The following is a 12224-nucleotide window of genomic DNA, read 5'->3' on the forward strand; positions in this document are numbered from 1 at the left end:
CTGTCATCAAGAGACTGCGCTAGTAGATTGAATTAAAGTAGAAACTGTTGTTAACCATTTAAATCAGAATAAACTGGAGAAGGAAGAAGGGATCGGTTCTAGGTTGCCAACAGGCCACCGGGTCCGCGCCGGCGACCAAATTTTTCCCCAGTGGGATCGCTCGGTCTAGGGTTCAGATGCATGCGACATGAACTTGAATTTATTCAGATCAGATAGCATCATCAGATCAGGAGTTGATGCCGACGTACCTTCAAGCAGCGATCCACGAGGGAGTGGCGGAGTCAGTCGAGGGTTTCAGCTCGATCTCCACCAGTCCACCTTGCCAAGCGCCAAACTTCCCGCTTCGCCTTGTGAGGAGGAATAAAAACGACAGAAAAAAAAGTGGGTCATCCGGCTCCGCTTATATCCCTTCTATTTCGGTAATGGGCGGTGGAAAATCTGTATGCGAACAATTCCAGAAAGTGGAGGGAAACAGTCCCGCCAATAAAGAAATGGTAATTCGGTCACACTGTTTGATAGTTAATTTGAGTTAGATGGGTTTCTTGGAGGGAAGATTTGGTGGAAATACTTTCGGTCATATTTTAGGAGGGAAGCTAAGATTCTTGTTTTAGGTGGAAATACATAGCATTTTTTACAAGAATAATGTAGGGATCAAATTAACTTGGCCTGCGAGAAAACATTGCAAGATAAATAGCAAGATAAACCGTGCACTACACATATAATTTGTAGGGACGGTTTCTGAGGATTTGTAGGGTTCGGTTTTACCAACCGCCTCTATCAAAGGGTGGTTACAAATAGCTGATTTGTAGGGGTGATTGGCCAGCCGCCAGGCGGCTCACTATTTGTAGGGGCGGCTGGATATTGAGCCGCCCATAAATCCGTTTCACGAAATTCACAAATCCGGGCCAAAAAAATAGGATTTTTTTTAATCTGGGGAGACCCCCACCGGTCAGCCACAAGTCGTGTATTTTTTCACGCGAAAATCGCACGCTTCACGGTCGCCGAGGTTCGTACCAGCGACCTCAAGCTCGCGCATTTCTTCCTCTAACCACTCCACCCATCACTCATAGGTGTCTATAACTGATTTTCTTTCCCCACGTATTATGCTAAACCAAATTTAAATTAATTGTTTGAGACCCTAAATGAATTCAAATAAAAAAGTTGTCAACTACAAAGTTTCATAAGTTTTTTAATCTACAACTTTCATTTTATTAGTATCTCCATCCGAGGTCGTTTACAGTATTTGAATTTCAAATTTGAGAAATTCAAACATAGTTTTCCTTGACAAGATGATTTCAAACCAAAAAGTTGTCAACTATAAAGTTTCATAACTTTTCGAGATCTACAACTTTTGTTTTTGTTGTTTGTCCATCCGAGATCGTTTAAAAAATTCAAATCTCAAATTTTTGGAAATTCAAACATAGTTTTCCTTGACGAGATGATCTCAAATCCAAAAGTTGTGAACTACAAAGTTTCATAACTTTTCAAGATCTACAACTTTCATTTTGGTAGTTTCTCCATCCGAGGTCGTTTGAAAAAATTGAAATTTAAATTTGAGAAATTCAAACGTAGTTTTTCTTGACGGATGAAGAAATAATCAAAATAAAAGTTGTAGATCTTGATAAGTTTTACAACTTTTATGTTTATGACATTTTCATCTGAAATCATTTAATGTTTCAAAATGACATTTGAAGTTGCCATTTTTTAAAATTCAAAATTCAAATAGGTAAAACTCAGTCACATGAAAAGATGGACAAAATAATAGCCGTAAGAACACAATAAATTGATAGAGCATCATTTTAGAAAGTTTTACAAAAAAAATTATCAAGTTTGAAGTTAGTATGAGGGAGAAAGACTAGTTACAAGTTTTAGCCAGAGATTAAAAAGAGAAATCAATGTTCTTCGACAATTTCAAAATTGAATTTCAAACAACATTTTGAAGTAGTAAATCATTTCAAATGAAAAGGTTGTAAGCAGCAAAGTTTCATAACTTTTCGAGATCTATAACTTTTATTTTGGTCATTTCTCCATCCGAGGTCGTTTAAAAAATTGAATTTTAGTGCTTAATTTTTACTATTCGACGTCTATTTGTGGAGGCGGCGGCTGGATATAGAGTTGCCCTTACAAATTAAGCCATTTGTAGAGATGGCTGATAACACCAGCAGCCCCTACAAATGAATTTGTACGGACGGCTCGTTGGGGCACTATTTGTAGAGGCGGCTCAATATAGAGCCGTCTCTAAAAAAAAGGGGAGGGGGCGTTGCTACAAATCCTTTTTGTAGTAGTGATGTTAAGTGTTTGGCAAGGCTCTGCGGAAGTGGAGAGTGAAGCTGGGGTTGGGAGCTGTGCGAAAGTGGCCCTAAGTGTTTGGTAGGGCTCCGCGAAAGCTATGGGGCCATTTGGTAGGGTTCAAGATTCTTGTAGAAACGTTTCCGATGTAGATTCACTGAAGAAATATTTTAAGCGGTGAATGAGAAACACATCATGAAACAGTTTGGCTGTTAGGCTGGATTCTTTCCTAAGTAAATGTTTTCTTTAAAAAATCATATAAAATAGAAATATGCTCCACAAAATCTTGATTTTTATGGGCAAATAACAACCTAAACGCAAGCCATTTAAAATTTGTTGCAATAAAAAAGAATAAGGAAAAAACAATCTCTAGCGCATATGGGGAGAGTATAATCGGAAACAGTGAAACCAGCCTACTCCCATTTCTCTCCCGTAGGCAAAAAAAAAATCACGAAACCGGTGGAACATTTCACGTCCGAAGCGTTTGGGTTCGATTCTTCCGTTTCTTGCGAGAAACTGAATCGGTTCGGCTAGCCAAAAAGTGAAGCTGGGGTTAGGAGCTGTGCCAAAGGGGCCCTAAAAGTGTCCCTTCTCCTCACCCGTCACTACTAGATTCAAAGGTGATTAATACATAAATCTATCTTTCTTACATATGTGAAAATCAAATTAAACTTTTGTTTCACATGTTCGTTTATAATAAATTAAATACAATAATTCTTTCACAATGATGTAACTTTTAATGAATACATTTCTACTTATTATTAAAAATGACATCACAATTGATCTAAGTGTGATAAATAATACATTGAACTATAAACTAAATTCGAGGACCAAGCAATATATTCAAATAATATTTTATTAAATAAAATCATAAAAATCAAATTGACACCGGCTCCCGCGCAGAATGCCAAAATTTTTCAAAATACCTATAGCCGCGTGCTCCTCACAACACCACAAACTCCTCTCGTCTCGCAGATTGAAAGTATTATAGCTTCGCGCTGATCGGAACCCTAATCTATTCATCTCTTTTCCTCCCACTCCTCAGCTCATCCCGCCGCCTCCCCCTCACGCCTTCACTTGTTCCCACAGATCTAGAAGGAAGATGCTAGCAACTCATTCCTCTATCGTTCCAATCCTCCCACCCTCGACACAGCGTGCCACTGCCCCCAACTTCGTCTAAATGATCCACGCGGGCAGCCAGCATCCGAAGAATCGGCGAAGGGACGTGCAGATCCGTACAAGTCACACGCAGATCCGATCCGGCCACACGCGGAGCGCCGGGGGCTGGTGCTGCACGTCATCGAGGCCCGCGGCCTCCGGGAGCGGACAAATTGGCGGTGAGCTCTCCCCTCCTCCTTGTCCCGCGCCCTCAGGTACACCGCACGCACCATCGTCCACCGCCCGGCGCCCACCACACGTTGCCTACTTCGATACAGTTGTCTCTCTGCCACCAAGGGGGCTCGACGTGACCTGGATCCGGCGTGCCGCGGCCGGGGTCTGTAGACCGCGGTGGGCGTGTGAACTGGGCCAGAGCATCTCGGCCTCCGTCTCCGATCGAGATGGGGAGGCACGGGTGGGCGGCTCCGTGTTTACGGTGCGGATGCGGAGGCTAGCCAGCGGAGGGAAGTGGCGCTGGCTGCCTGGCTCGGGCCTGGGCGGAGCGGATGCGGCGAGCGGGCGATGCAAGCTCAGGCCGGGGAGGTGCGGATGCAGCAGCAATTTCTCCGGCCAGGGAAGGGCAGATGTGGTGGCGGGGTACCTCCGATTCCTCGTCGACAACAAGTCCACATCTTGTAAGTTGCTTTGAACGTCCTAAGGCATAAACATATTACAAGTCGATCGGTGCCTAAATTTCTGAGTGCAACGAATCAAAATTGCTTTCACACTTGATTTTTTTTCACCGAATTCATATACATATTATATGGTCTCTATTTTTTTGTGGTAGATTTATGAATTTCTCCTCCTGTTTCGCAATATTTGTCATTCTATCTTACCTCACATGAAATAAGAACTAAAAAATTGTTTCCTCGTTAAGTATACCACAATCTTAAATGCCCTACATTCCTATTGGCTGGTGAATGCATTTGGTTTGTGGGGGTGTGAATGGGTGTTGCAACAACATTGACGAAAGGGTACCGTAAGGAGTTAATGATGCTTTGGATTGTAAGAATAATGGGTAATTTGGGGAAAAAGAATTTGAATGCTAGAATGAAAAATATTGTGAAATCAAGGGAGTACTCTATATGTTTTTTTATCCGTTATCATACTCTAATTTTCATCTCACCCCTTTGTGTTTTCTATATGTGTTTCATTGAAAGAAGTCATGTTTAGGTGAGAAGGTAATAAGGAGCCTCTGCTTGGAGAGAGAGAGCGGGGTCTTGGTTAGAACCAAAGGAAATGCAACGCGGTATTGGACACAAAAAATTGTGCGACCATGTCCTTAGCTAGTGGGGCGGCTTGGGATGTTCAATTTTTGTATTATCTTAACACAATTTTCTAAAACAAGTTTTTTTTTCTATAAGCGGACAGCTTAAGTCGTCAACATCTAGAAATCGTTTTTCAAGGAAGGTATAAAAATAACTCTTGATTGAGGGATTTCCCATAGGCAGGCTCTAAAACCACCTCTACAAATCTATTGAGGGTATGAAAAAAAAATATTTTTGCTACTTTTAACATTATGTTTTGAAAACCGATTTTTTGAGATGATTAGCTTAACTTGATCTACCTCTCACTGCCGAAATCGAAGGCTTTGTCGAGTGTCATATTCTTTGCCGAGTGTCTTTTATCAGACACTCGGCAAACCATCTTTTTGCCGAGTGCCAAACTAAAAACACTCGGCAAAGATTCTAACACTCGGCAAACTCTCTGTTTGCCGAGTGCCTTACTAAAAAACACTCGGCAAACATTCTCACACTCGGCAATTCTACTGAAAAACACTCAGCAAACTCCGGCACTCGGCAAATGTGGGAAAATACTCGGCAAATTACGGCACTCGGCAAACATCGCTTTTGCTACTATATTATAAGTTGTTCAGGCTTTTCTACATGCATAGCTTTTGCTACACATCTAGATATACACTATATCTAGATACGCAACCGCCCAAGACCCAAGACCCTTGAGATGATTGAAATTTGGAGCTCATCTGATGTAGCAGGTTCTGGTGCAGTCATCAATGGTATCCGCTTTACTTACATTGATGACAAGGGCACACAGCGCATCGTCCCTAGCAAGAATGGGACTTGGGGATCAGCCAATGGTATACATCACAAGGCATACCAACCACTGCCACCTTCAATACATATCTCAATGTCTTTTCTTTTTTTCCCGTTCTGTGAAAGACCTTCTATCTCTTCTGCTCTCCAAAGTCCAAAACCACCTTTCTCGGTCTCCAGTAATAGAGTGGCTATACCATCACTCTGTAAATCAAATATACGGTAGTTCCCCCATGTTCTTTTTTCTACAAGGAAAATTATGAGAAACTGCTAATAGGGTATAAAGAACGAAATTTAGTCGGCTGGACACAAGAGATATATAGAGAGTATTGTTCATGATAAGCATATATATTCTTTTTGTTAGATAAGTAAATGTATAACGACAAGTATCTACTTGCATGACCTCTAAAGCTTGCTTTATCAATTTACCATAATATAATGTCTGCTTGCTAGTTCCTAATAAAATGCACTATATATATGTATGTTTACGTGTGCATGCAGGTCACTATTAATACAGACAAGAAAGAGTATGTGACCAAGATTGAGAGCACCATCGGTAAGGCTTTTGATGAGGATCTTGGCATCACTTCCTGGAAATTCACCACCAAAAAAGCAACAACAGGCAAACTTATGGCCCGTATGGAGATCCAAATAACGGAACCCCATTCTCTGTGCCACTAGAGAATGCCGCCATTGTTGGCTTCTTCGCTAGCTTCGACACCCACGTCAACGGACTGGGTTTCTACGCGCTGCAACTGGCCAGCGGCAACAATGCATGAACTGCAACCGATTATGGGCTCATCAGGCAGGAAGCTTCAGCAACGACTCAAAACGAAGACTTGGATCGGGACGATGGTGGCAACTGGCAAGACCAAGGCTTGAGGACCAAGACTTCGGAACGGTGCTGTTTGGTTCATGCAAGAGCAACAGCTGTGGTAATGTAATCTGTAGCAGTGTGAATCTGTTACAGGGTAAGAGAAGCAACATTTGTTTGGTTAGAATTTTTAAGGACAGTGAAGCATGCCGGCTCGCTGGGAGGGGAGCGGTAATGAGATTGTATCATCTCCGTATCTATTAACAGTGTAATCGATTGTAGGCCAGTCTAACCAACGCGAAGCAAGGGTATTGATTAGCACTGTCAACCGATTATGGGCCAAAACGGACGCCGAACCAAACAACACATCTTTGTGGCTGTAATTCTGTAGGCCAGTGTGACTTTATTTAGGGCTGTTATGGGTATATGGATCACTGCAATAATATTGGACTCCCCTCACGGCCATTCAATGCTAACCAGAATCAGTATTACAACTTGGCAAGACAAGCCTGATCTGCCAGGAAGCTTCAGCAACGGCTGAAGACAAGGACTTGTGGACGAAGGCTTCGGAAGGTGGTGGCAAGACCAAGATTACCAAGGCGGAAAATAAAGCTGAACATGAAGCTACAGTGACAAAGATGGATCTACTGTAACCCTACCCCGGGCTATATAAAGAGTGGTAGGGACACTACTAGAGAACAGACTTTAGAACGATGTCCCAATTTAGCATTAGCCTCGACATTTTCTTTAGCCCCGGTTGGTAATACCAACTGGGACTAAAGGTTCCTGCCCAACGGTCGTCCGCGGGGCAGGGATCTTTAGTCCCGGCTGGTATTACCAACCGGGACTAAACCTTTAGTCCCGGTTGGTAATACCAGCCGGGACTAAAGCTTTTAGTCCCGGTTTGGGTGATGCCCCGGGAATAAAGATTAATCTTTAGTCCCAGTTTGGACCCCTAACCGGGACTAATTATCCCGGCCTATAGACCAGCTCATTTCTTCCTCCCCGAGCCCGAGCCATTCCATTCAAACTCACTGCCTTTGTTCTTCAGCTTGCTGTTGTTCTTGCTCTCTCCCCCTCCATTGGTGTTGCTCTTCGATTTTGGAGGTAACAAACTTAATCCTCTTATGTTTTATCAGTAGCTTATCTCATTTTGCGATGTAGATGCATGTTGGACTTTATTATGATTTTATGTCATTTTTAGCTCAAAATCACATGATGATTTGCATATATGTTTGGATAAACAAAAGTTAAATTAGTTCATCAAAATCACTTGATAGTTTAGTATTGCTAGTATATGTAGTACATTTCATGGTTTAGTTAGATAAATAAATATTTTTATTTTTTTAACATATTACTTTAGAAATGAGAAATTTACAATAGTTTGCAAAAATAAGTATAGAAAGTAACTTGATATGGTGGATTTGATTATGATTTCTATGTCATTTTTAGCTCAAAATCACATGATGATTTACAATAGTAAAATCACTTGATAGTTTGGTATTTTACTATTATACATAGTACATATTTCATGGTTTAGTTAGATAAATAAATAATTTTAGTTTTGTTTAAATATATTATTTTAGAAAATGTGAAATTTACACTAGTTTGCAAAAATAAGTATAGAAAGTAGATGACAACTGGTACCGGATCCTCGGCCTCTCGTTCGGTTGCGAAACGACTGAGGCCAGAACTCCCTCTCATTATCTGCGGCAAGTGTAAGCAGAAGATTGTGATGGAGTACCGAGTCAAGAGACAGGGACCCAACAAGGGTCGTGTTTTCTACAAGTGCCCGGATCGCGATGTGAGTTTCTTACGCATTTGATTATTATGGCTAATTGACCTGCTTTTCTTGAATATTTTTGACTAAATATTTTTTGGCTTTAATTTTAGTGGGAGGGCAATGGATGCGATGGTTGGTACTGGGAGGAAGATTATGCTACATACGTGCAGAATTCGGGTGCGCTTGAGGTAGCGGCTGCTGATGATGATATGCATGTATAGTAGCCATTGCTCATGTAGGCTAATTCTTCTTGTTTTCTCTTGTTGTGGATGAAAATAGGATAGTGTATGATTGGTTTTGCTCTGCCAAACAACTACATCGAGAATCCAGAGTCGCTCCTAAGGAAGACCAGACGCCGACTCGTCCTTCCTTCCGACATCCCACCGGCAACCAAAACAGTCACCCTAGCACCATCTACAACGAACTCCATGGCCTAGAAGACACTCCGTGAGTTCTCCGTTCCCGCTGTTGCCAACGTGCCCGTTGGGCCCGCTGTCGACATGGGTAACGCGAACTTCGAGCTAAGAACTGGGCTCATCACAATGGTGTAGGCAAACCCGTTCTGTGGTTTGCCTAGACAGGATGCCAACGCGCACCTACAACACTTCCTGGAGCTGTGCGACACCTTTGTCATGAAGGATGTCACACCGGAGATCATTAGGCTCCGTCTATTTCCCTTCTTCCTCGTGGGGAACGTGAAACAATGGTTCTACAAGGACTAGGAAGCTATCAACACGTGGGAAAAATGCTCCACGACGTTCCTCGCGAGGTTCTTCCCCATGGGCAAAACCAATGCCCTGAGGGGAAGAATCTCCAACTTCTAGCAGAATGCTATGGAATCCATCCCCGAGGCGTGGGAGAGGCTGCAAGAGTGCATACTTGCCTGCCCTCACCACGGGATGGAGAATTGGCTCGTGCTCTAGAATTTCTACAATGGGTTGACCCCCATGTCAAGGGGCCACATCGATGCCGCTGCTAGAGGAGCCTTCCCTTCGCTCACCATAGAAGGAGCTATGGCTCTCATTGAAAACATGGCCTCAAATCAAGGGTGGAGCGACGAGAGGCTCCAAAATTAACAACAAAAAGGCATGCATACCATGAAGGAGATGGATATGCTCGTCGCAAAACTTGACCTCCTTATGAAAAGGTTGGAGTAACGTGCCAACGAAAAAGAAATGCATGGCACCATGAAGGCCATGGTCTCGCATATGACATGCGAGGTCTGTGGAGAAGTTGGACACTTGGGGAACGACTGCCCCAAGACCCATGATGGAGCTTCATATATCAACAACGGGTTCCATCTGCAAGGAGGCCAGGGGTGGAATAACCAGTCGCGCCCCCAAGGAGGTAACAATTATAATTCAAATTTCAATTCAAACCAACCCTCCTTGAAATATCTAGTCTTAGGTCAAGCTAAAATAGACAAAAACCTTACGATAAAGATTATGTCAAATGATAAAATACTTGAAAACATAAATTCTAAGATAGATGGTTTGACTTCTTCGGTTAAATACCAACTAAGCTTTAACAAAATGATAGAAACACAACTAGCTTAGATTGCTACTGCTATTCCTGTGGATAATGCAGGCAAAATCCCAGGGCAATCCAAGAATTCCCTAGAAAAAGTTAATGCGGTGACCACGAGGGGTGGTAAGTCCATTGGTGATCCACCAAATCTTAACCATACCATAGGAAAAGTAAAAGAGCGCCAGGAGGCCGAACCTTCAACAAAAACACAAAAAGAACAAGAAGAGGAAATGGCACCACAAGACTTCACCGACACAAGCTACCTGTCGTTTCCCACAAAAACAAGTAAGACAGCCGTGGATGAGCAATTTGCTCATTTTGTTGAGATGATTGAGAAGATACATGTAAGCATTCCTTTAATGTATGTCTTGCATGTACCTTCTTACGCAAAGTACATCAAAGATACCATCAACAACAAGCGGCCATTACCAACCACGGAGGTCATCAAGCTGACGGAAGAGTGTAGCGTAGCTATACTCAACTGTCTACCTGAAAAGAAGAAAGACCCTAGGTGTCTCACGATCACTTGCTCAATCGGGACCAAGCGGTTCGATCACGCCTTGTGTGACCAAGGGGCAAGCTTTAGGGTTATAACCAAGGTCGTCTTTGATCAGCTAAACTTCACCATCTAGCACCCACGCCGATGCAGCTCTAGCTGGTCGATTCCTCGGTCCGCTACCTGACGGGGATAGCCAAAGATATTCCGATTAAAATTCGGGGTTACTTCATCCCCATCGACGTTGTGGTGCTCGACATGGAAACCACAGAAGAATCGCCACTTATCCTTGGGTGACCTTTCTTGAGCACCGCGTGAGCTCAAATTGATGTTGGTGCAGAAAAAATCCGCTTCAATCTCAACGGCAGGGAAGAGAAGTTCGAGTTTCATCCCAGGCAGGAACAATGCTCCATGATAATGATCAAGTATGGGCCAAATCCACAAGGCATAAAAGAGGTTGTGATTCAACCTCAACTGGTGGATTGCCTCATCAACAAAGAAATCAAGAAGAGGCTAGAGCAAAAGAAAATCAAACAAATCCCAAAAGAAGAAACACTAAAGTCCAACCCACACCACCAAAGAAAAACAAAATGGTGTGGAAACAAAAGGGAGAAGCTCCAAAATCCACCACCACACCACCAAAGACTAACAAAATGCTGTGGAGACCCAAGAAAGCACAGTCATCCGCGTCTACTTCTCCTGGACCGGATGCCTCATCATCAAGCACAAAATGAAAGGAGAAAAGTCCTGCTCAACGGACTTTAAATGGTGAGCCCTTGCGTAATCTCATTTTTAGATTCAAAATGAATTTTCACTTTGCATGTTTAAAATTCTTCCATATGTATCAAAATTTTCAAAATTAAAAAAAATGCAAGGCAAACTCTTAAATAAGCTGCATTATTTTCTCAATAATATAAACTTGCTCTCGAGTATTTTTTATCTTGTCATTACTCTACGTCACCATAAGCAAGCATGGGAGTAAACCTTCTAGCACGCTCAAAGACGGCTACTGGCGTTCACAGAGATATAACCCCGGACCGTAGGCTTTGGGCTAGCTTGGGGGAGGACCCCTTATTGCAGAGGTGACTTGCATCTTGCATTCATATTTAATAAATGCATTTAAAAATGAAATATGATAAAAAGAACAAAAATATTTATTCCACTCCACATAAGCGTAGTAAGAATGTTTAGTTTCTCTTTGTTAAAATGATGAATAGTTGCTCTGTCTTATATTTCTTCTGTACGTAGTTTATAACTTAGTATTCCCCAAGATTTAAGTTTGTTGGCTAAAAATGTCTCAACCTAAAACTTGAAACTTGTGGGTTGCAAACGCATGATCCTTTTCTAAGTTATTGCAAGTTATGTTATGGTATAATGGAATTTGCTTTGAATTTGTTCTAAGAGAAACTTGACATCCAAAATTTAATTTTAAAAAAGCTAAAATTCAAAAGTTCCCCAATGATGATATATCCTACCAAAGCCATATGATAGTATACATTGCAAAAACCTTACTCATATGCTGCTTGTTATCATGTTGAGCTCTGTCAAATTATTGTGACCCTTGTTGAGATCCTCGTCATGCACCCATGATCAAGATTCACGTACACTCCGTATATAATTATGCTGACTCTTACACTGAGAGTTATGCAAAAACATGCCATCTATCCACCAAATAAAATAAACTTCACCGTTGTGTCATAGCCATCTCTCTCCAAGATCTTCTTTTGCCAAAAAGAAATTATGGGCTATGCAAAAAGAAAAGAATAAAAATCCATGCCAAAGAGCATGAGCGGAAAAAATATATCCATGCTAAAGAGCATGAGAGGAAAAAAGGAGAAAGAAAAGAAAGATAGCCCATATTTTCAAAACCAAAGCAAATTAGAGAGAGGCATGACAAAGGAGTTCAAATAAAAAGATTTTAAATTCCACACTGTGGAGATACGACCCCGGATACCCACGACAGACTATATGGGCTGCGCCCCCCAGGGGTGGCCTAGCCCATAAGATGAAGCCTTGCGGAGCACGGCACTGCTCGGCGCGCCCCGCAAGACACCGGGAAAATATCCTGAAGATACTACGAGATCTGTTAGGATACGTTCGATT

The 12224-nt window shown here is 42.1% G+C and overlaps 1 non-coding gene and 1 pseudogene across 1 annotated transcript; one reads left to right on the top strand and one right to left on the bottom strand.

Moving 5' to 3' along the window:
* Positions 1-8526: 8526 nt before the first annotated feature.
* LOC136489830 (uncharacterized) lies at positions 8527-9174 on the top strand (annotated as a pseudogene).
* LOC136490351 (small nucleolar RNA R71) lies at positions 8893-8999 on the bottom strand. The gene has a single exon (XR_010767640.1). It is a non-coding gene; the product is annotated as a small nucleolar RNA R71 (small nucleolar RNA).
* Positions 9175-12224: the final 3050 nt, after the last annotated feature.

Source organism: Miscanthus floridulus, chromosome 10 (genome assembly GCF_019320115.1).
Source record: "Miscanthus floridulus cultivar M001 chromosome 10, ASM1932011v1, whole genome shotgun sequence".
Classification (NCBI taxonomy): Eukaryota; Viridiplantae; Streptophyta; class Magnoliopsida; order Poales; family Poaceae; genus Miscanthus; species Miscanthus floridulus.